Source organism: Phalacrocorax aristotelis, chromosome 9, assembly GCF_949628215.1.
Source record: "Phalacrocorax aristotelis chromosome 9, bGulAri2.1, whole genome shotgun sequence".
Lineage (NCBI taxonomy): Eukaryota > Metazoa > Chordata > Aves > Suliformes > Phalacrocoracidae > Phalacrocorax > Phalacrocorax aristotelis.
The window spans coordinates 20,338,937-20,362,124 of NC_134284.1; the positions used below are offsets into that span (position 1 = coordinate 20,338,937).

The 23,188-nt window shown below is 42.0% G+C and overlaps 1 protein-coding gene across 1 annotated transcript in view; it reads left to right on the forward strand.

The window, feature by feature from the left end:
- CPSF2 (cleavage and polyadenylation specific factor 2) overlaps positions 1-15,427 on the forward strand; it is a 43,503-nt gene extending 28,076 nt beyond the window's left edge. The window contains exon 16 of the mRNA XM_075103738.1: positions 14,567-15,427. The gene's annotated coding sequence lies outside the window, so the exon portion shown is untranslated. The remainder of the gene's footprint in view (positions 1-14,566) is intronic.
- The last annotated feature ends 7,761 nt before the right edge of the window (positions 15,428-23,188 follow it).

Below are 23,188 nucleotides of genomic sequence, written 5' to 3' on the forward strand. Positions count from 1 at the left end.
TGCCTTGGACTCAAGTGGTGAGTGAGTTACAGGTACTCATGCATTAATGTAGGGCATATGGAAAAACTCTGGATTTTTAGACTGTATTAAATTGTGTAGTCATGGCCTTTGTAAATGACCTTCAGAAATCAACAATTGGATAGTGCAGCATAAATGTAGCTGCTTATAATGATCAGAGGAACATTTTATATAATGAAAATTAGCCTGATCAAAGTGATTATAGTGATGAGATACAAGTGTATTTTTTATTTTTTAGCATGTAGGTAGATGGTTTTCTCTCTTACTTTTTTTTGCTTACTTTTGTTTCCACAAGACTTTAAAATCAGATATTCATTCTGATGGAGCAAGTTATCAAGCGTCATTACAGTGACTATGTAGTGAATCATTCACTGGGAACCCATGTGGATGAGTTACAGTAAGGTTAGAGTATAACTGTTGTCCCTGCTTCCTCCTGTCATAGCAAGGAATTAAAATTAGGTTTGATGAGTAAGTTCAAAGGGATAGCCTCTGACAAAGCAGGCACCTCACTGCGACTTGTAGCTACGGCCAAACAATTAGATGAGATGAAGAACAGTCATAAGAACTGAACGGAGAACATGAGCCCTTTCCCCAGTAAATTGTTATGGTATTAGTGATACCACTTCAGTTACATGTTGATGTGTGAAACAATTTTTTGCAGATGAGCCTGAATTTTAAAGTGGTAGGAGATAACTTCTAAAGCAAAAAAAAGTCAGCTGGTGAAACCTCCCTCAGCTTTGCAATCAGAGGCTTTAAAACTATGATGTCTGTACAGGGGCACTGATGTCAGAGCATTTCCTCAGCAGAAAGCAAGCACTTGTCCATTCAACCCTAGGGGATAAGGAAAATCATTAGGAAAAAAGAAATAATGAAAAATTGAAAAACAAGGCCATGCAGTGTGCAGGGAGTGGACTTAATTGGTTGCATTGGGAAATCATCAAGAAAAGACCCTTCCTTTGATTTGACTCACTCCAGACTGTCTTTCTCAAGTTGTCACTTGCCTCTGTGTGTCGTGGATTAAATGGCATCTGTTTCATTTTGCTGTAGAAGTATGCGTGAACATATGAAGTGAAGCGTTTCGTTGATCACATTTATTTTTTTTCCTAGTACATGGTCTCCAGGGTTCATCCAATAAAATCTGGAAAGTGCTAATACTAGAAATAAAAGCAGAGCCCTCGAAATCAAATGAAGCTTACATGTAATTATAAAACCCACACAGACATAGAAAACCAAAGCCAATTAGCACATGTTATCATTTGCCTCTCTCTGGGATTTTAGCTTACAGTCTCCACTCCTTGTTAATACCAAACGTGAATGTGGATTTTAATGTCCGTTATGCTGTACCATTTTGCCTAAAGAAATAAGATACTGTGTGCTTGCGGGTGCCTATTTCAGAGACAGAAGTTTTCCAGATCCTGGTGTGGTGGGTTGACCCCAGCCAGCAGTTAAGCACCCACACAGCTGCATGCTCACCACCTCCCCCAGTGGGGGGGGGAGAGAATAGGAAGAACAAAAGCAAGAAAATGCCTTGGTCAAGGTAAAGACAGTTTAAAAGTAGGGGGAAGGTGCTGCAAAGGTGCACTCGACGTCTCTCATGATCAGACCAGCTAGTCCTTGCACAATGACTATGCTGGAAGATATTCCACCCCCTATCCCAAGTGTTTTATCACTCAGCATGATGTCATATGGTATGGAATATCCCTTTGGCTGCTTTGGGTTAGCTGTCCCAGCTGTGTTCCCTCCCAAATCCCTCCCCACCCCTGGCCTGCTTGCTTGGGTAGGCAGAGTGACAAGCAAGAAAGCTTTGATGCTGTGCAAGCACTGTTCAGCAATAGCCAAAACCACCAAAAACACCAGTGTGTTATCAACACTGTTTTAGTCACAGATCCAAAACACAGCAGGGCATGGTCTGCTACGAAGAAAGTGAACTCCATTCCAGCCAGATGTGATGCACCACTTTTGGATACCATCTTTCAAAATGAAGCAGTCCTTCCTTTTTGGGTGAATTAGGTGCTGCAGGTCTGATGACTGATGAGGAGGTTATTAACATTTCTGGCTATCTGAAGCAAGGTAAAATAAGGATAGTCTGGAAATGGGTGAAGTACGAAAAAAAGGACGCAAAAAGGTAAACCTTTACCTAAACTTAGGTTAAAAGTTTCACTTATTTTTTTCTGTTTTTTTGTTCTCAAATGCTTAACAATTTTGTGGAAAAAGCTTACAAATAGGTCTTAATCAAATGTCATGATGATTAATAGACTTTCTGATACATTTCCGAGGATAAACTCCAAAGAGATGAGGTAATATGTGAGCACTGAGAAGAGGGAAGGACTCTTTCTCTCTTTATTGCTTAAAAGTTAAAGTTGAGTGAGAGGCAAAAGGAAAAAAGAAGGTGAGAGAGAGAAGGAAAAAAGGCTTTTCTGATTAAATCTTACTAAACTTTCTGAACGTGTGACGAAATATCTAATCAAAAAACAGTGTCTGTAGGGAACAGAAGATCAGATTGACTGAGAGATCTAATACTAATTTTCATCCAAAGGTGGCACTAGTCTTTTGCAGTTGGAGTTTTCGTTGAGAGATGGGAAATGCAGATACCAAGAAGCCTTCAACTAATCCAACGCTTACCATTAATCCCAAACAAACCATCATTAGTATCTGGTTTTATCCTGCTTAGTCCTTGCTGGATAGTGAATTATGTAACCTTTGTTTTATTAACGTTTAATGGAAGCTTATTATCAGTTACCTCCAAAAAATGGGAGGGGGAAAATATGTACATTTGCTGCTTTGCATTCTTTATTGTTTGTTTGAGGGATTTTAAAGGAAATTCTTAAAGAAGTGAGTGAGTGGATACTTCATCATAATTCCATAAATAAACTAGCTTAAAACTTACCGAGCACATTGCTTGGCAAAAAGCAGCTGTTTGAAAAATTACATTGCCCTCTTCTACTTAACTAGCAGATGATGTTGATAAACATAACTTAGAAAAGGACTACAAAAACTTAACTTTATGGTACAAGAGAATTTGATCTGATATTCAGGTGCAAAACCAGATACTTTAAAGTCTTTTCAATGAATGCCTGTCCTTGTGTACTCATACGTTGTTGCAGATTGGTTTTAGTAGGTAGTTGCATCAGAGTAAATGCTGATGTAAAAGGAGGAAAAAAGCTTTGTAACCCATGATGGAAACGTGGACGCTGAGCAGCAGGTACTCTGTGTGATTTGCGCACATATGATGCATGATAAGACAATGTGTTTAATTCCATTTGCAGGTGTTTACTTTCAATCTCTTGCTCATTTTTCCCAAATGGTAATGGTTAATTATTAATTTATCAATACTGAGAACATGTTGGCAAAGCTCCAGAGATGGGAGAAGTCACAGCAGTCAATGTACCTAACTATTTCATGCCCACACTGAAAGAGATGCAATAACAGAGACTCTACTATGGCAAGTGTTGTTGCAGTGGTCTCACTGAAACCATAAGCTGGACAGTCCTGACTTAATGTGAAACCTGTGGAAGCTTGTTGAAGATCTCACTCAAATGCACTTTCAGCTGTTGTCATTTGTGTCCTTTTGATCTTACACAGCAGTTTAGCTTCTGCAAAAAGCAGATTTTAATTGCTGGAACAAAATCCAAAAAGCCCTTTTGCGGTGTATGAGATGTTTCTTCAAAGTTGTACCTGCTGTTGATTGCCACATCTGAGATTATCACCTGACACACTTTGATAAAGCTTAAATGCCTTTCCAGAAGTGACAGACTAATCATAAGGAAATTAATTTTTAAAGCTCTTCTTGGGATATTTCATGCTTGGTGGTTTTTTTTTTTTTTGTTTGTGTGTTTTTTTGGTTTTTTTTTTTTTTTTTTTTTTTAATAAAATAAAAAAAGCCAGTCATTCCACTCACATGGTAAATGGCTGACATCTTGAGTGCTGATGAAAGAGCACTACAACTGTAAATAATAATTCCTAATATTGAGTCAAACTTACAGCCTGTATCTTCTAGGAATCATAACAATTTGAGAATAGTGTAAGGTTAGAGGAACTTCCATACAATTTTGAAGGCAAAGTTTGATGTGAAGAGAGGTAGAAAAGTTCTGAGGAATATGTTTGCAACTACCTTTCTGTTTTACTACTGCAAAGAAGTTTTGTGATATTTGAATGAACTAAAACTGACTCAAGATATTTCAAAAATTTGGTAGAAAGAGAGCAGCTCTTATTAGATTAAGTGAAGTCTTTTGAAAATGCAAACTTTTTTCATAAATACATAATTTTTTCTAAAAATATTCTGCTTTTACCAACAAATTTTACCTCTGATGTTGTTAGACCATCATACCTACTGCAGTGGTATATAGCCATGAGAAACACTTTGAATCATACAGAATGCAAATGAAGGTGTTTTGATGGTATCTTCAGAAAGTACAAGTTTAATCTATTGCAAAAAAAGCATACTAGGAGAATCAAACCACCGAATTATTGGGAAAAATGCCAGCAATTTCATGACCTAAGTAACACAGCATTACATGAACTTTCCTGTGCCTGCTTTTATCTGCGAACATTAAGTGTTCATTTAGTTTATTTTGAAAAGCTCAGACCAAAACAAAAAGTAGGTGTTTTCCAGATACTGCCAATGATTGAATGTGCTTGATTTCAGCAAATATATTGTAGGGCATCTAGAGAACTGTGGATTTAGCACACTGGATGACTTAAAAAACCCTGGTGTTACTGCTGATTCTCAGATCAGATGAATCAAAGAATTGTTTCTGCAAATAATTAATTTTGATTTGACCATAATATGCAGTAAAACTCATAATCAACATTTCTTATCCTTTGAATCACAAGATACCTTTGTATTAGTTTATCTGAGTGAATGCTTTCCTAGCTGTTTAAAATATTGTTTTTATAATGCATATATTCTTCTACCATCTTGCACTCTGTATGCTCATAATTTCCAACACATACCAGGTTGTTGTGTAGGGAGAGAAGCAGAAATGTTGCTTTGTTCTTAGGAGAAAGTAGTGTAAGGGACAGAGGTTTGAGTATCAAGATCCTGCAAGGCATGCTTGACTCTGCTATGTTCTTGTTTAGATTTCAGCCATATCCCTTCTTCCTCTTTATCAATTGGAAAATAGGAATGCAGGAGTGATAAAAATATGGTTAGCTTAAAGGGAAGGTTAAGTGATAATTTATTCAGCTGAACATCCACATTGTGACACTTCTACCTAATAGCATGTGCTTTGCTTGGCAGCCTAAGGGACAATAATAGCCTATCATCTCTTAGAAATGAAATTACACTGGAGGTAAGATGCAAAATGTTAGCAGTGACAGCAGTTAACAATTGAGTGCAATAGCAGTTGACAGGGTGGTTTCCCCACTGGGTAGAATTCCAAATTGAAGCTGAATATCATGTGAAGGCTTGCTTCAACTCAAAGTTCTGAGCCTTATAAATAGTGGACTCAGAACTGGAACAACCACGTGAAATCCTGTGCGCTGAGTACTTGTACGGAAGATGATGGTAATGTGGGTCTCAGCATCCCTTAATAGGGAATTGTGAACATGAATTATTATGCCTAATGCTTATAGTGTGTTCCAGGAGCCTTGGCTGAGTGATAAAATAATCACAATGAATTATTATTTCTGTCTACTTTATATCAAACTAGATAAACTACTTCAGTTTGAATTGATTCTGTCTTTACGATTATCGAAAAAACTGAGAGTGTAGGGTAAACTTTCTACTTTTGATTATTTTTTGGTTTTCTGATATACATGGATAAAAGGGTGAATTATAAAGAACCTGGACAGAGTTAAACTGTTGCATTACTAGAACAAGGATTCACCTCTGATCCATTAATTCAGAAAGATTCAAAACCTTAAAGTGCCAGGAACTCATTGATTCTGGGAGTAATATTGGGAAATCACCAAGGATGTTAGCAGAGTCAAGTTCTCTAATATAGCAACTGCATTCAGAAAACTTGAATTCAGCTGGGATGTTAGGTTGTTTCCTGCAGGTGGAGTTGGTGCCAGCAGCATGTTGAAATGGCAGTGTGCTTGGAGTAGCTGGCAGTATGCAGTACTCTTTGGGTATGGGTGAAAACAGTGTCATGCCAAATCTTACAAAGGTCTGTGTGTGCCAATGTTCTGACATCCCCAAAATGTGGAGGATTGTTTTGATTTTAAATAATTCAACAAGTTCCCAGCAGCAGAAGTGCTAAAATATGGGGTTTATTCCTGCTCTCCCCACCTCCCTTCTTTACTATAGGAATTACAGTAATGGAGACAGATGTTCTATAGAATTCAGAATCCTCTGTCAGTGGTTTTGACCCTGCAGTGAAATGCAGGAGACACTTTGTTGCTGGTATGGACTTCCAGACAGAGGTTCAGCAAAAGAAACCCACTCTCATGTAACTTGTATGAATACTCACATAACTTTCTACAGATGTTAGTAGAGGTGACACTTACGGAACCTTCTGTTTTAGGGAGTTGTGCCATACTCTCTTACTTTATTTCCTAAACAGCAGGTATCCTCTGCCCCAGATTTGACAACACGTTGGAATAATGTTGCAACTGGAGAGAGTCCCAAGGTAAAATACTCAGGCAGAGCAGAGAGCAAGGACTTCTTCACTAGCACCAGTTATATGCATAGACTGTGCTAGGTAGTGTGGAAAAGCTAAGTGTGCAGCCCACTGCAGCTGCTATTAACAGGATGGGTGACTCTATTAAGAGATCCGCACTAAGCAACAAATGCACGTGAAGTAGCAGGTGGTTGTCTGAGCCAAGTTAAGAAAGATGTGCCTAGGCACATTAAATCCAGCTCGAATAATCTTCATCAGTGAGGACAGCAGATTTATGTTCCTATGAACAGGCTGTGTCTGAAATAGCGGACACGGCTCCCAGAAGGGATTTTCACAGGCTTTGGCAGGCAGCCTCCAGAGGGATTTTCACTGGGTGGGTGTTCCCAGAACAGATCGTGTGCATTTTTTTAAGGGAAAGTTAAGAAATGAAAGCATTTTCCCTCTACTCAAACAATTGGCCAGGATTGAAACCCTTCCTTGTCAGGTTCCCGCTCTGCTGACCTGGCTGCAATATGCCTGACAAGTGCAGATGTGGCTGGAAAACGTTCTTGCAGTTTAATGCTGGCTGTCCTTGTGTTAAGTGTCCACAGACTGTGCTACTTCTATATGCCTGTGATAGGGTCAGTAAAGCTGAATGGAGGGAACTGGATGATGCTGGAGGAATGGGAGAGTGCTTTGTCCCTCCTGCCACAAACTAGGTGTGCTACCCTACCGTAAGTGTGCACAGTCAGCTATCTTGAGAGTGTCTGTGAGAGCACTGAACAGTGACTATTTTCTAAGCCCACCAGCACAATCACATGGTAGCTGAGCAGAGGGGGAAGCAAGCTGGCAGCAGCACCGAGCACAGAAGCAGCAGAAAGGGAGAGCGTCTGTCCAAAGGCCACAGCCTCCCTCCTCTGCCCTAAACACATGGGAAACTTTCTTTGCCAGTAGCTGCTTCCCATGGCTCTGTCCCTAGTTGCAAACCATTCATTATGTTGACTACCGAGAAAGCAGCTCCCAGTTGGTTTCACTACGTGTCCTCCCCCCCACACACGATGTTCCCATCGTAGCTGTGTGCCTTCAGGCCAGCCTGGGCTCTGCATCATTACTGTGCAAAATTGGATCTTGCCCTCATAAGTTAATGCGACTGATCTGGCACATGATTTTCAGGATCAGTTCTGATAATGCCAGGTAGGTGAGGCAGTGCAGACTGTGGGAAGCCAGCAGTGTTTGGGAGTTACAGGGGTTTTTTTTTTCCAGGGCCTGGGGAAATTTGGGAAAAATTCCTTCAGCCTAAATCTGATTGCTTCTTAATTCACTCTTTCTTGTCTATACAGTAAATACGAACAACCTCCAAACCAAGCAGTCTCCATGTCCGCTGGTATCCTGCAAGTGCAGTGGCTGGTGCATGGCCACCGTGTCTGTAGCTCCCAACAGACAGTGCAGCTGACTCCCACTGCAGCATTGCTCTGAGACACAGCGCCCGGGAAAGCTGTGTCAGCTCTGAGTGGTACAAGGCATCATTTTGTTATAGCTTCAGGAAACCTTAGTTTCAGGAAAAAGCAAAAGTGTTTTGTTTTGTTTTGTTTTTGTAAGGACTCTTGCTGTGCCATCTGCTGCCTTTTATTCTTGAACCTGTTGAGTGCCATGTAGGTAACCAACAACTTGGCTGCTTGCTTTCTTGGTAGCGGTGAGGCCCTGCAGCTGCAGGCTGTGGTCCTGAGGCTTGTGCCCTGGAGTAGCACTAGCAGGACTCCCTTGCTTTCTGGGAAAGGTGGCCAGGTTTTTTCCATGCTGTGTGATCCATATGTGTGTCATTTTACTCACCTGTACTTTGAGGGTTTGGCACATTCATTCATGCTTAAAAAGATAGTGTGCCTCAGCACCCTGCTAATGTAAACAGGCTCGAGTCCCTCGGCATTCGAGAAAGCTGGTTTACACTGACTGGCAAAAAGGTGCGTAGTGTTTAAGACATCGATAGCCACAGGCAATGATGTTTTACATTCTCTGTGATCTGTAGAATTAAGATGAGAGGGCTTGTCCCACTCTTGTGCTCATTTTACCTACATTCAGTCACTGGTTGTGGTAGGACTATCCTAGGTTTGTAAGTGCATGTGAGCAGACATGGAGGCTTCCATTCTGCCTCACGTTACTCAGCGACATTTGCACCTTACTTTCACCCATTTAAATCCTGACCAGAAACTGGGAAATCAATGGCAGACCATTGCACTATACTGCCCACTGGTGTGGTTTCTCACGTAGTTTTATGCCCCATTCGTTTTAGGACATAGTTAACTGCTATTTAAGCGAGATTAGTTTTGAACGCACCGCTGCTTGGAGAACACCTCAGGATAATCAGGTAAAAAAAATCTGTCATACTTCTGAGAACTGACTGAAAGTATCTCCTAAGAGTGGCTTTCCAATTTAGCCAACTGGAAATATCAGAAAGCCTCTGCACTCCTTCATAAATGGTACTCAAGTTTTGAATTCGTTTCAACAGTTGCCTTCATGTGTAGTAGTATTCTTGGCTATTTTGATCTAGTATTTGTTGACTTGAGTCTCCCAACAACTCTGTGGCCTAAGGAAAGTCCACAGACAGCAATGACACAGAAAATTGACCTTATGGTCTATTGTCTATACTAGAAAACTCTTCTTGAAGGTATCCGTGCCAGGTGTTTCTGTCAAAAATCATAAATCAGGCCTGGCAAATACATGTTTTGTGTTCTTTTTTATCTGCGTTTTGGCTTCTGAACATCCTTCCCAGGGAGGTTGTGCGATCTCGAAATTTGGAGGCTTTCAAGCCCCAGCTAGACAAAGCCATGGCTGACCTGTTCCAGTGTGGGAAACAGTCCTCCTTTGAGTGAGAGATTAGACAAGAGCTGTCTGGGGTCCCTTCCAATGGGCGTTTCTGTTATTTTGAATCTGAATTACATTTATCAGCTTTTCCGCAGTCATGAAAACTTGCAATTAACTTTTACAATTACATGAAGTCATGAAAGCATAAAGGAAACCTTCTAATATATTGAGACTTGAAATAAGAAGCATGGCAATGCCAAAGGACAGTGGTGCCTGAGATTCACTTGAATGCAGCCTCAGCAAGTTTCCAATTTGACCTTGAGAGCTAGCCTGAAAAGAGACACTTTGGAACCTTATTTTAGGAACATTGGACTTGACAAAGCGACTGTCTGTCTTGAACATATCCAGTGCAATAATGAAGATCAGCCCCAGCTGCATAACCTTAGGACTCTGTCCAGCGGGGATTCAGGAAGAATAACTCCCTGAGTAACATGGAGTTCCTATGAATACAAAGACCTTCCTCTTTATAGAAGTATGTGGAAAAGTAAGGCTCTTGGCTATATAATGTGCTGCGGAATCACCAGCATAACAATTCTGATCAAAGCTGACACCTCCCATCTGTTTCTATATGCAGTCTGTTCAGCATAAATCATAAACAGATGGTGTCATGGTGTCAGTGTCTCACAAGTCATGCTGCAGTCACTGGGTGTTAGCTAGGGCTCAGTTGATGCCTAACTTTGCCACTTTACCCTTAATTGTTGAGTGTGTTTCATCCATAAAAATAACCTTTTATCTACCCGAAGCCAACTGCTTGCTGGTTTCCATGGTGTGGGTGGCCAGAGAACAGGTTTTTCCACCAGCCAAGCTGTTCATCTTCCAAAGCTGCCTGGCTGCAGTACCATTGTCAACAAGTTTTGCAGAGGATCAGGGGCTGGTAATGCATACTGACTCCCTCCAACCCATTTTCCATCTCTTTACCACCCACATAGATAGTTAGCCTGATTCTCAGAGCAACACATGCTTTCACTCTCATCCCTCTAACTCATTAGCTGGGGTAGCTAGTCATCTTGCTTTACTCCACTTGATCTTGCAAGCTAGGCAGAGTGTTGGAAGAATAGCCTACCCTCACATAAAAAGCCTCCCATCAGTCAAGGAGTTTGAAGGATTGGATAATGGTGATGTCGGGCTTAACTCTTATTATTTGTGACTACTATTGAACATCTGTCACTTTAATGGGAGTTGCTTCTGGCTCAAAATCCAGTCAGCTAAATTCTTCCTCTCTGATTTCTTCCTGAAGTTGCAGCTGAGCATATTCAACTGCATTTGAATGACTGAAATTAATTTTCTCCTTTGTGGTTTCCTCTTTGGCCATATCAAGGATTGAGTTTGAAATTCATCTCTCTGTTGCTCTGATACAGAGCCCAATCAGCAAAGCTAGAGCAAACTCCAAAGTTTCTTAATTCTCCTTGATATTGTTGAGATCCAGAGTCCTGGCTATGTCCTGTTGGAGGTTGTTGCTTCGAAGTTTGGATATAAGTCTGGACCCAATGAGCTCGAATGGCTGAAAATCATCTGTGCCTTAGTTTAACTGATATATCTATCAGACTACTGGGCAACCACTTCTAGGAATGCAGCTGCAACTCCGTGATGTGACATTTGCTATTGACAGCTCTGTACCAGAGCCAGTGGCATGGGATGGACTTTGTCCAAAGTGGAACGAGCCTTCATGTGCAGAGGCGAAGCTCCAGGAAATTAATTCCTTGCCTCAGCAGCAGCTTCAGCTCTACTTGGATTTCCCCAAAGCCTATGAGAAAACCACCCTGTTAGTGTCAACAACACCTGAATGTCTTGCAAATCAGAACAGCCAAAGTTCAGCTGCTGTCCTTTCGCTTTGACATGCCTGTCTGTGTTCAGAAGTGAGGCACCACATCAGTGGTATATTTCAAATAAAGTAACAGCAGACAAATCTCCAAAGCAATTTTCAGCTTAAGTAATCACTGCAAATTTGCTCCAAATGTTGAACAGATGGAATCTGTATATGACTTCTCTGAGTATAAACACAGGCACCCTGTCATATTTCAATTGCTGATGTAACAACACAGTGTGGTTCTTTCTAAAGGGAAAGTACATTAATTTGGGGGTCTGATTATTTGTTTTCTCAGTGCAGTAAAAGATCTGGTGTATTCACTTGCAAATAACACATAAAAATTGCCAATTGGTTCCACTCCATTCAAATATTTGCTCGGCAAAGTGGTAGTATGAGTTCTTTGCAAAAGGTATATCCTTGATGTCAAAACCAATTTATGCTTAATTTGGCTCTGCTATTGCGACATTTGTCACTTCTGATAGGCAAACCGGCGTGAGAACAGAAGTGGAAGAGAGGGGGTCTTCTTGAGTTGTGGCCTCCTGTCTGGTTGAAGAGGAAGGAGGCCTGGCAGCCCCCAAACAGGGCTCTCCTACTGTCTCCTCACTTGCTCTCTGGCTTTAGGAAAGTTTCTTACCAATTCATGCCTGTATCTGTGAACTGAGAATAGGTGGTTATTTTCCTTCCATAAATTATTTTGAGATTGTTGATGAAAAATACAAGTTAATATTCTTATTGTTATGGCTTAAGATGGGGATTTCAAATGGGGAGAGTGAGGCTCTGTTCTACCTCTGCTGCTGGTGTTTGTGACCCTGCATCATCACTGTAGTAGCAAAGGAGGAACGGGGTAAGATGCTCCCCTACTCAAAAGAATGACTGCAGGCCCCACAGGCTTCTGGTAGGTTGTCTGGGACAGGTTGTCCTGACCCTTCATGGGTGTTCCCCAGAAGGGACCTGTGCCCTCCTCCCCAGTGCCTCCATAGGTGACTGGGATCACAGTTTCCCTATGAATGTGTGGACACTGTTGCTCTTCCCTCCCTTGATGCTTGGCTTTACTCTCTGTGTTTTCCTTCTGCTCCGAAGAAAGAGCTGGGATATTCCTCCTACCTTCTTGCCTTCCACTGCGGTGGGTTTCCTCATGCTGTTTTCACCTCCTGAACACCTGGGATCGCTACCCCTTTCTTTCTTCCCCCTCTGCCAGCTCCAGACCTGTGAGTGATGGGAGGCATCCCAGTACCACCCCCTTTGATGTATCACCAGTGAGCAGGACTCTTCCTTCAGAAAACTTAGGCTGCTGCAGACAAGTCCCCTTAGCTTTTCCTGCCACCTTTTCCCAGTTGCATAAATTCATTACATCCGCAACATATCCTGAATGGAAGAGGGGTCAAGCAGCCAGATGACTGCTGTAGCTGATTGCAGTGTCTGCTAGAGCCTCACTAGTATTTTAGCTCTTGGACGTAGACTAGGTTTGTATATAGTTGTGGAATAGATTTGCTAGTTTCATTTGCTTCCAGCAAAAGCTGCTTTAGGCTTACACAAGTGAGGCCGAGTACCCTGAGGGAGGATTTAACATGGCAGGCCTATGTGTTAATGTTTTACATAATGTTTAATAAGAAAACCAGCTGTCATTTGCTCTTAGTCGTTTGACTGGATCTTCAGCAGTTTCCAATACTTATGGCAAACTTCTTTCCTGCTGGAGATGCTAAAGTTGTCAAAACCTTACACATAGTAAAATGTTTGGGAAGGTGCGATATTCTGAAATGTGCGCAGGAATTTCCAGCTTCCGCTCTTTCTTTTTAGATCCTGCTAATATCATCTATATAAATACACAGACATGCAAATTTTCACACCTCAGACTTCCTTTTACTTCTCTGTTAGCATCCTCCTCTTCTTTTTAAGAGATGTCTTAAAACTCTTCACTGTCGGCAGGTTCTCATCACCAGCCTCCACTCTAGATCCAGTTATATCTGCCTGACTTTTTTTCTTTTTTTACTCTTTTCCACCTTTTTCCCTCCACTAGAAAAAGAGAGGAGGGGAAGGAAGGTTAGAGCAGCGTTACCAGTACAGATCTCCCAAGGGACCTCTCCTCTTGTGCCTGTGGAGATAAGTTGCTGGAATCTCTCAGCTCTGCCATTGCTGTCACAAAGTGCAGAAGTTGGTCTGTGAGCTTCCTGTAGTATCACTTGCTGGCTTGTTTGTGAGTTCTAGCTGATCTGATATTTATGACAGGGGCTTGCTGTCTCCCCTTTGAAATCTATCATACTGAAGAGCTGTCAAAATATTTATCAATAATATTGGTAACTGAGAAGCGTGTAGTCTAGGAGCTAAGTAGCAGTTTGCAATTTTGTTTTTTCACCTCTGCTATTCCAAGTCTGTCCTCTGTGTGTGTGTCCCCTTTGACGTGTGAGCAATTACCTTCACACATACAGATTCAGTCAGATTTTTGGTGCTCTGAATTACTTTTTGCTGTTTTTCAGTGATGGGTGGTGTGTCATGGCTTACCAGTCACAGGATGGCCTCCTGATTCTCACATGATCAAGTAAAGGAAATTTATTTTAGTGCCCAAAGCTGCTGCTGGTCCCTGCTTGCTATATACCTTTTTCAGTTACATTCTGAGTGGCTGCATAAACCTTTTCAGGCCATGTCGTTGCTGAGCCTCAACATCCTTTAACTGGAACCTCATCACACTAAATGCGCTTTGATCTTTGCTGGCTTGTTTCCATTTGACATTCTGCTGCTGTGAATTGGGAACTGCTGAGTTTCATCCCACTGTTGCTATTGGGTAGATTTAATAATACTTTGCAACCTGATACAGCAGTTTCCCAATGCTAAGCTAGGTAAATCTTCTAGTAGTGCGATGTATGAGAATTAAATGACAGTATGTTCAAAGATACAGCCATCTTCTAAGTGACAGAAAAGGATAGTCTTGTTTTTCACTCCACTCTGTGACAGAGAAAGACACAACTGAAAAAAATGCAGACTTTAGAAAATCAGAGTGATAAAATCTTGTCGAAAATATGTTCAGGGCTAAGTTTGTCTTGGACCTTTTGTAATGAATTCTGTGGGGAAGGTAGTAGCAAATGTTACTGCTCTGATGCTGTATTTTAGAGCTTTATCCCTCCTCAATATCGCTGCCCAGGGTAGTCTCCAATACCACGGATCTAACTCATACTGCTTACAAAAGGGCCAGGCTTTAACCCTGCATGTCTTTTAACCTGCTCCTGAGGGAGGGGTCTTGGCTTGTAGGATTGATCTGGTTTAATTTTTCAAGACCCAGGTCATAAGCAAATATTTTTCCTCTTCAATAGTGCCACTGAGAAAGCATTCACTTTTTCTTTTACAGCTTGGTATCAGATGGAAGATGCTTTACTGAAGAGCAAGGAAGGGCACGCCCCTGGGGACCTGACCTCTGTAGATACCGCAGATGTTGCTGAAAGAGAGACTGACCACTTGAAAGATCATGAGATTTGTGTGATGCTTCATAAGCTATCTGCTTGTTCAGCCATGTGAAGCATAGGTAAAAAGGTCATATTGTATTGCTCTTCCAAATTTAGAGTGTAGTTTTCTAAACTATGTAAGTTGCTCTGTATGCGTTTTGTCATCTGAACAATAGTTAGCCCCACTGGCACTTTTTAACTTTCTTCGTATTTTAAACTGCTGCAGATTTTTAAATCCTTCCTCCTTCATATAGCTTTCACTGTTGAATCCTTGAAAAAAACTTGAAGTTCCCTTTACTTACACTTTTGAGAGATGAAGGTGTGCCAGAATGCCTTCACAGATCCTAAAAATGGTGATTAAAGAAATGGAAGTTTCATGTATGCACCAGGAACCTGGGGAGCCACAATGTTTCTAGCTGCAAATAGATTAATGGCCTAGGAAAAAATAGCGTGGTGACGTGATAACAGAGAGGCATATATAAGAAATGTGGACCAAAGCAAGTACTTTTCTTTCTTTTCCTGTTGTTATTGCTATTTTCATTATTACTTTTGGTCACACATGGCTTCTCAGAGGAAAGCCCCCATTCAAGTCTCTTACTGGTTTCTACTCTCTACAAGTTTATGTGACAATCTTAGCTATGGAAGGAGGGGAGAAAGAAGGGCTATAGTGGGGAGAACAGGACCAGAAGGCTGCTAGATAAATGAATTCCAACTTAGACATGGTGAGCTCCATGGAAAATGCTAATTAAAAATAAAATTCGTTAAAATCAGTGTTGTTGTTTTTTTTTCATTCTTAGCAACTGAAGTCCAGGAAACTGCCAGTTTTTCACCTTAGTCAAGTTTATCTATATTTTGGCTTTCCAAATAATTTTTTTTTTTTTAAAGAGCTTTACTCCGAAAAGTATTTGGCTGAAACATGCTCTAGTTTCTCTTCAGATCATATAAATCTTTCACATAAATTGTATATTGTCTGTTGAAAAAAAGTTTTGAAATAAGATTTCTGGCCAACCTCAGTCTTTGTACTCAGCACTGCAGCTGATCTGAGGCCTCGAATCAGACTGAACATAGATTGCAGTCATGCTGCAAATAACCTTTGTCCACCATTTCTGAAGGTTGCTGTTTCTTCACTGAATATTTTTGTCCTGGTAGCTCCTAGCATGTGGCAGCTTTGCATGTTACCAAAGCATGTCTCCTGTGCTATATATAGCTAGCACTGCAAGTGCTGTAGCTCTAAAGGGAAGAAAGCAGGCTGCCTAGGAGGATGAAAACCTAATGCCTGGGCATCAGGGCCAAGTTGTACTCAATAGAGGAACCTGACATGCATAAAGAGGGCCTAACACAGCTTTTGCTATGCCCAGGGTCTTGATGTTCTCCTAACAAGTGTTAAAACAGCCTCAGTGCTGCTCTGGCTTGGCCAGGCTCATGATCACTCACAGCAACATGCTGGTTAGATCTCTCCAGGGCCCTTCTGCAAGCACTTTCTCCCTCTAGGATGTGTACCCTGGGCATTAACAGCACACAGAGCTTATCATGTCTTCTGAACACTACCTAAAGATTTCTCCATGCAGAGACAATGCGTACCTGCTTCTTGGAACAGGTTTACAGCTTCTTTGTGTTCCTGGAGCTGTGTACAGGTGCTGCTTTGACAGCCAGGATCCACTCCAGAGGAACTCAGTAAGACAGCCATGAGATCAGCTTCTCTCTCCAGTGAGGAATTTATATTAATGTTTGTATTTTCATCAAATATGTGACTTAGAGTGAAAGGACACATTTAACTTATGGTGTCTAGAAACACAATCCTGTCTTTGTTGAGTTGTGATGTCACTGGTGATAGAAGGTCTTGCATCATTGATCTTAAACATTTTCTGCAGCTAATCTTTGAATGGATGAGCAGATCCTCTAACATACACCCTGAAAACATTTCCGTATACTCTGAAACAAATTTAGTAGTTTGATATTTTTCCTAACAAATGATGAATTATTTATGATAATTAAAGTAATTGTTTTATTCTTCTTCCCCCATCATCTTGTTGTAACTAATTTCTTTAATCTATCACACATCTGTTGAAATCACTTGGAGAAAAAGAAAAACCTAAAAAGCCATTGCACCCAAAACGCTGCTCTGCCTCACTGATTGTTCTCACAGCCATCTGAGAGAGCGACTGTGAGGCTTCTCAGTGCCCCAGTTCAGTGGAGATGGCCTCTGAAAAGATTTCTGTTGTTTTCTAGAAACCTTTTTGTAAGAACAGTATCAAAAAGATGACAGAGAACATCCACGTATATTACTGACTGTTAATACCAATACCCTCTTTTGGTCTTTTCATAAGCGACACCAGTTGAAGGAATCTGTGACGGCCTGCAACAGAGCAACCTACTTAGCTCTGCTTTGAGGTGGGCCTGTTCTTAAGTAAAGGACAGCTCAAAACTTTTTCGAACACTATTCAGTAGCTTTTTTTTTAACACAGAGACAGCATTGGGTTTTGTAAATACTTCCCATACCTGCAATTGCTAATAATTTTTCAGATTATGGAAAATGGGATTGTGTAAGAAACTTTCACATGTGTTTCTCTGATTGCCTTTTACATTTTGCCTACAAAAAACTCTGATCTATTATTTTAATTTTTAAAAATAGCCTCTCTGCTGCCTGTTTCCTTTGTAGGGCCATATACACTGGCACATTCGCACATAGCGTGCTGCTATTCACGTGCTGCTGTCTGCATCATTCAGCTGTGACCCTTCTAAGAAAAACAACCTGAAAAGATAATTCCAATTGCAGATAATTGCACTTCTAGATTCATCCTTCTCCACTGTAGATAACTGACCTTACAGGGGTTTTATGTGGATCTTACAAAGTTGTGCCTCATTTCTCTCCATTAGCAGTAGAAGCCAGGGGTGACTGATCTCCTAACTCGTTTGACTCAAGTGACATGTCTGAAGTGTGGTGGCATGAATTCAGGTTACTGCTTCATGCCCTTTGTCCATCTGTAGTGGAGTTAAAAACAGCATCACACAGCACAGGACCCAGTCTTGTGCGTTGGAGTCTGCTTTTGTTATTCACAGTAGCGTTTGCAAAAGTACTTCCTGTGTGCTCTTTCAGTCCCCTCTGAAAGCAGAACTAGTGTTTTCTGGGCAGGCTTTTTCCGGGTGCTTATTGCCCTCTCCAAGCTCTGTGGACTGCAGTGAATTGATTGCCCCATTCCTGGTTTGCTATTATCTTCTTTTTGCTGATAGGAAATCGAGGGAGGGAGAAAGTAATGGCAAAAATATCCATGAGATTTGAGCTCTTGGGGTAGCAAGGTTATCTGCACTTTTAGGGCTAGTCCCTCTCTTGCTAAGATACAGCCCTTTTCTGGGAAAGTGTTATAAGACTCTGTGTCCATATAGCTAAATAAAATAATATCCAGTAGTGAGCTTAAGCACTGGACAGTAATTATCAATATCACTTAGTTGGCAGGTTACTCCTGCCGTGGCAGGGCTATGTCAGTTGGCAGTCAGCGTGACTAAACAAAGATGATAATCTGGAGACCATCCCTCATAGGCAGGATGAAGACACCGTGCAGCATCTGACTCCCTCCTCAGTCCCCTGACACGCTCCAGCAAGCCTTGCTTCCTCAAACACTCCTGTATGCCCTATGCCATGCTGCATGGCACGTGTATTTCACAAGCACTTGCTATAAAATTATCACTCTGCTGAAATCACCTGATGTGTTTAGGACATGTGATTTCAGGCATTTTGAATTAAACACCATCTCCTGTCCCAATAATGTTGTAAGGCCACAAAGCTTAACATGAGCCCCAGAGGCAGTGCACAGCCATGTCTATGCAGTGTGACTGTGACTCACTGTGGGTCACTTGGCCTCAGTCTTGGTCCTGTTGTTATTTAGCAGTATGGATATAGGCAGAGAGGCTGGAGGTCTGGAGCCAGGTACCTCTGTGGGGAAAGGGCAGGTGATGGGGATGCACCTGTAGGACTTGGAGCTGAGGGAGCTCCTAGTGTTTAGGACAAATGGAGAAGAGCCGTTTGCACCACAGAGACACTGGCAAAAGGCTCTTCTCTGAGCCAACAGTAATGTCATTTTGGGATTTATGCAAGCTGATGGTGCAGCCAGAAAGCAATGCCCTATAGGGAAGGTGAAAACAGCCGTTGCCTGTTGGGATCTCTGTGCTAGTTGTCCAGTTCTCCAGCTCCTAGTCTAGGGCAAAAGTCACATCATTCATATGTCCTACTTTAGGTGTCTAAAAGATCTTTAGATCTTAGTGGAGTGAAGCACACCCTGAAATCAGGTAGACAACTACACTTGGATAAATGGCTCTCCTCTTTCTGTTGGGAATTCTGGGGAAAGTTGACAGGCTGAGCCTGTTGTGCCCCCCGCCTCCCCCCCCCCCCCCCCCCCCCCCGCTATTTGGTACCAGATCTAAATGCAGCAGAAGTTGTGCCCATTTCTTCTGCACATTTGACACTTCTCTGAGCTCTGGCACTGACAGCTAGAACAAAGCTAGGATGAATGAATGTGATCATAGATGTGAGTATCTGCTTCTATCAGAACACCCCAAAAAAGGCAGTTATTTCTGACAATTTTCCTTCATGCAAGTCTGCAAAGCTTTTCCCCCACAGAAATAGAAAATGGGAGGTACTTTTTGGTCAGACATGTCCTCTGTAAATTCTGTGGTTTGTACTCCTTACAACTGTAGTTACTGACTAGCAACAAGTGGTCACTGTTTTTGAAGCCAGCTACTGAAGTCAGTAGCTCATGCACCAAGGTCTGGTATATCTGGTAATATTGGCAGGAGTTGGGTATATATGTCTGCAATGCACGGAATTAACAGCAAATCTCAGGTGACAGGTCTTGCAAATAAACCAGATGTGACATCTGTAGATCACAACCTGTACCAAAACCCAGTGGCTGTATTTTGTAAGGCTCACTAGGAGTCATAAGTCTGAAATTTTCAGTGGTAGCCACTAGCCTTAGGCTCTAACAGCTGGAAATTATTGAGACTGTTATCAACTAATGAATGCAGAGGTAGGCCATGTCAACAGATCACTGAATGCTAAAACTTTACTCCTGGCTTTGCCTTTGCAATGCTGGGCAGTGGGAAAGGTCCTTTTGTAACTAATTTAACTTTTGTAACTCCATTTCCTTGTCTGCAAAATAGGACAGTGGCTGATCTTGTTTGTGGAAAAGATCCACTGATGAGAAGAACTAGATTACCACTTGGGTGTATGGTTGTCTGCCCACATGCTGTGCAAGCCTTTTCTTTGTTCTTGCTTTGTAAGGGCTTGCTTGTCCTTTCCTTCACCTTGCATGTGGCATTCCTCTAAAGGGAACCTCTAAGGCAGGAAGGGCCATATGAGACAGCCTCAAACGCACCTGAGTATTATCTGTTAGCTGACTCTAGAAGGGTTTCCACCCAAACCAGTGACAGGCTCAGCAAATCACTCTTTGGATGTGTCTTGCTCTTTTCATTGACTAGATACAGCATCAGTTCTTTCCCTCTGAATACTGTCTATAATGTGAAAGCAAAAGCCAATACCCTTATTTTGCTTGTTTCATGAAAGCTGAGTGAGAATAATGTTTATGTGGCTTTCTTTTGGAATCTGAATTCCACCAGGTTCACTCAAATGTTTAATCAGCATTGCTCAAATGTTTTAGCAACTTTCTACTGAACCTCAAGACTATAATAAAACCTGAAACTGAGCAATTTATTTGCAAGCCTTTAAGACAATTCAGAAAATCATCTTCTTTTCAGAAATGCATCCTCCAGGAGCACAGAAAGTAATAGTTTTCCATTTCACTTGCAAAGAATAATTAAATTTCATTTTTAGTTAGACTTTTGCACGCTCAAATCCTTCCTCACTGCTAATAGTGACAAAGCTTTCCAAGCTCCCAGAAGGAAGCCAGAAAGGACTGTGAGGAGCAGATGTTTCCATACGACATCAAGGTTACCCACGTAATGCAGACATGGCCCATCTGTAGCTCAAACATTGTACCAAAGCCTCCTGCTCCAACAGTGCAGCCTGCCAGTGCAGAGGCCCTGGGGAGGACCAGGGGGTTTAGATGGGTGCTCTGGTTCCCTTCCACCAGTGCAGCATGCACCAGATGAAGCTGAGCAAAACTCACTTACTTTCCCTCCTCAGTTCTGCCACCATTTTTGAACCTTAACCTGCAAGAACCTCTGCCTTAACCTTTGCTGGGCTAGCAAATGCCACTGTCTGTTGTTTTATTGCATTTATACAAATATCCACTAATGACTAAGCACTCCATCTACAGAGTAATATAAGACCAAGACACAGAAAGGACTAAGGCTGAACTTTGGTGCTCAGTTCCCAATCTGCAGGAGTGAGGTTCATCTCTGCTTCCTCTCCCTGTCAATTCCTTCCTAACTTTGGAAGTTTCTAACCTCCATAGGTATCTGCTTCTGTTACTAAGATGTTCTGCAGATACCTTCAAGTTACTTTTGGCAGGGCCAAGCAGGAAAACTGCTTTGCATATGTGACAGGCTGTACTGGGTCTGGCTGGGATGGAGTTAATTTTCTTCATAGCAGCCTGTATGGTGCTGTTATGAAAACCAGATTGCTCAGAGGCTTGTTCTGGTGGTGTATTGTGTGTATATGGCAAGGTTTTGATACTAGGGGGTGGGAATGCAGGAGTGGCCTCTGTGAGCAGAGGCTAGGGATGCTCCTGTGCTCAATGCAGCTTGTTCCAGCCAGCCCCACAATGGACCCACAGCAGGACCCAACTGAGTTCACCAGCCAAGCTGGCAGCACCTCTGGGAAAGCATATTTAAGGCAAAAAATGCCACAGAGAGGAGGAGGGAACAAAAGGAGTGAAAAACTGCAACAGGAACACCAAAGTTAGAGAAGGGGGCAAGGGGGCAGGTGCTCCACAGTGCCAGAGCAGATATCCACCACTGTAGCCCAGGGAGGACCCAAGACAGAGCAGGGGAGAAGTGTGACAAGGAAGAAGCAGCAGAGAGAAACTCCACTGTGCCACTTGGGGTGAGGGGAAGAGTCTGGAGTGGAGTAAAGTTGAGCCTGGGAAAGGGGACAAGAAAGGCGTTGGTTTAATGTCTGTGTCCTTGTTTCTCACTCTACCTAAATTAGTAATTAAATATCTATTTTAACTGGCAACAAATTAAGTTAATTTAGAATCATAGAACCATAGAATCAGAGTCACAGAATGGTTTGGGTTGGAATGGACCTTTAAAGATCATCTAGTCCAACTCCTGTGCCATGAGCAGGGACATCTTTCTAGATCAGTTTGCTCAAAGCCTTGTCCAAACTGACCTTGAACAACTCCAGGGATGGGGCATCCACAACCTCTCTCTGGGCAACATGTCCTGGTGTCTCACCATCCTCATAATGAAAAATTTATTCCTAATATCCAATCTAAATCTACCTTCTTTTAGCCCCTTGTCCTGCCACTGCAGGCCCTGCTAACAAGCCTTTCTCCATTTTTCTTATAAGCCCCCTTTATATATTGAAAGGCTGCAATAAGGTCTCCCTGGAGCCTTTTCTTCTCCAGGCTGAACAATCCCAACTCTCTCAGCCTTTATTCATTGGAGAGGTGTTCCAGCCCTCTGACCATTTTTGTTCCTGTTTTTCCTTTCTTACCCCAAATCAAATCTGTTTTGCCCATGACAGTAATTGCTAAGTGATCTCCCTGTCTTTATCTCAATGCATGAGCTTTCTTGTTTCTGTTTTGTTTCCTATTTTCTGCCACTGGGAGAATGACAGTGGAGAGTGAGCAGCTGGGTGGGAGTTTGACTGTTGGCCAAGGCTAACCCAACAGATGTAGCATCTTTGGAGCACATTTAAAACAGAACCATAGAACAGGTTTCAGCCAAAGTGGCTCCTCTTGTGGCTGGAGTGTTTGCTTGTGGCATACATTCAGTCTCTTCCTCTGCTTAAAGGGAGTCAAAATCTTACCATCCTGCTCTGTTGGCTACATCCAGGTCTGGCTTTCTGCCTTGCCTGTTAAAGTTGTGATTTAAAAAACAAGATTAAATGTTGGCTGGACCAGAGGTGGTAGGGAAGAGTAAGTGGTGCACTGACTTGGCAGGTTGATGCTGGCTACTGTCTCAACCATTCATGTGGACAAGTCATTGAAGGAAATATATAAACAGTCCATGGAGCAGAGATCAGGATCTGGGGGATCCCCTCATGCACCTGTGCAACGGATCTGCTCAGCAGGCCGAAGAGTTGAACTCCCTTTTTGTCTCCTGGGGGATTCAAGGATGTCAGTGTTTGGTTTGAGAGCTAGTAATGCAGGGAAATTATTTGGTGAAAAAAGATTCTGTCTTCTAGGGACTAGAATTTCCTAAAGTGTCTTTGGCATGCAGCAAGTCTACCGAGCTCAAAGAGGTCATGCAGGCTTGCATCATGCAGTTCAAGTCCTTGCTCCAAATCAGCCAAAAGTGGTTATTTGAAATTATCTACTTATTAGCTGGACTTGTTTCTGGCTTTAAATAGCCAGTCTTGGAAATGGGCTCACAGCTGACATTTCTAAGCAGACAGAACTACATGTTCT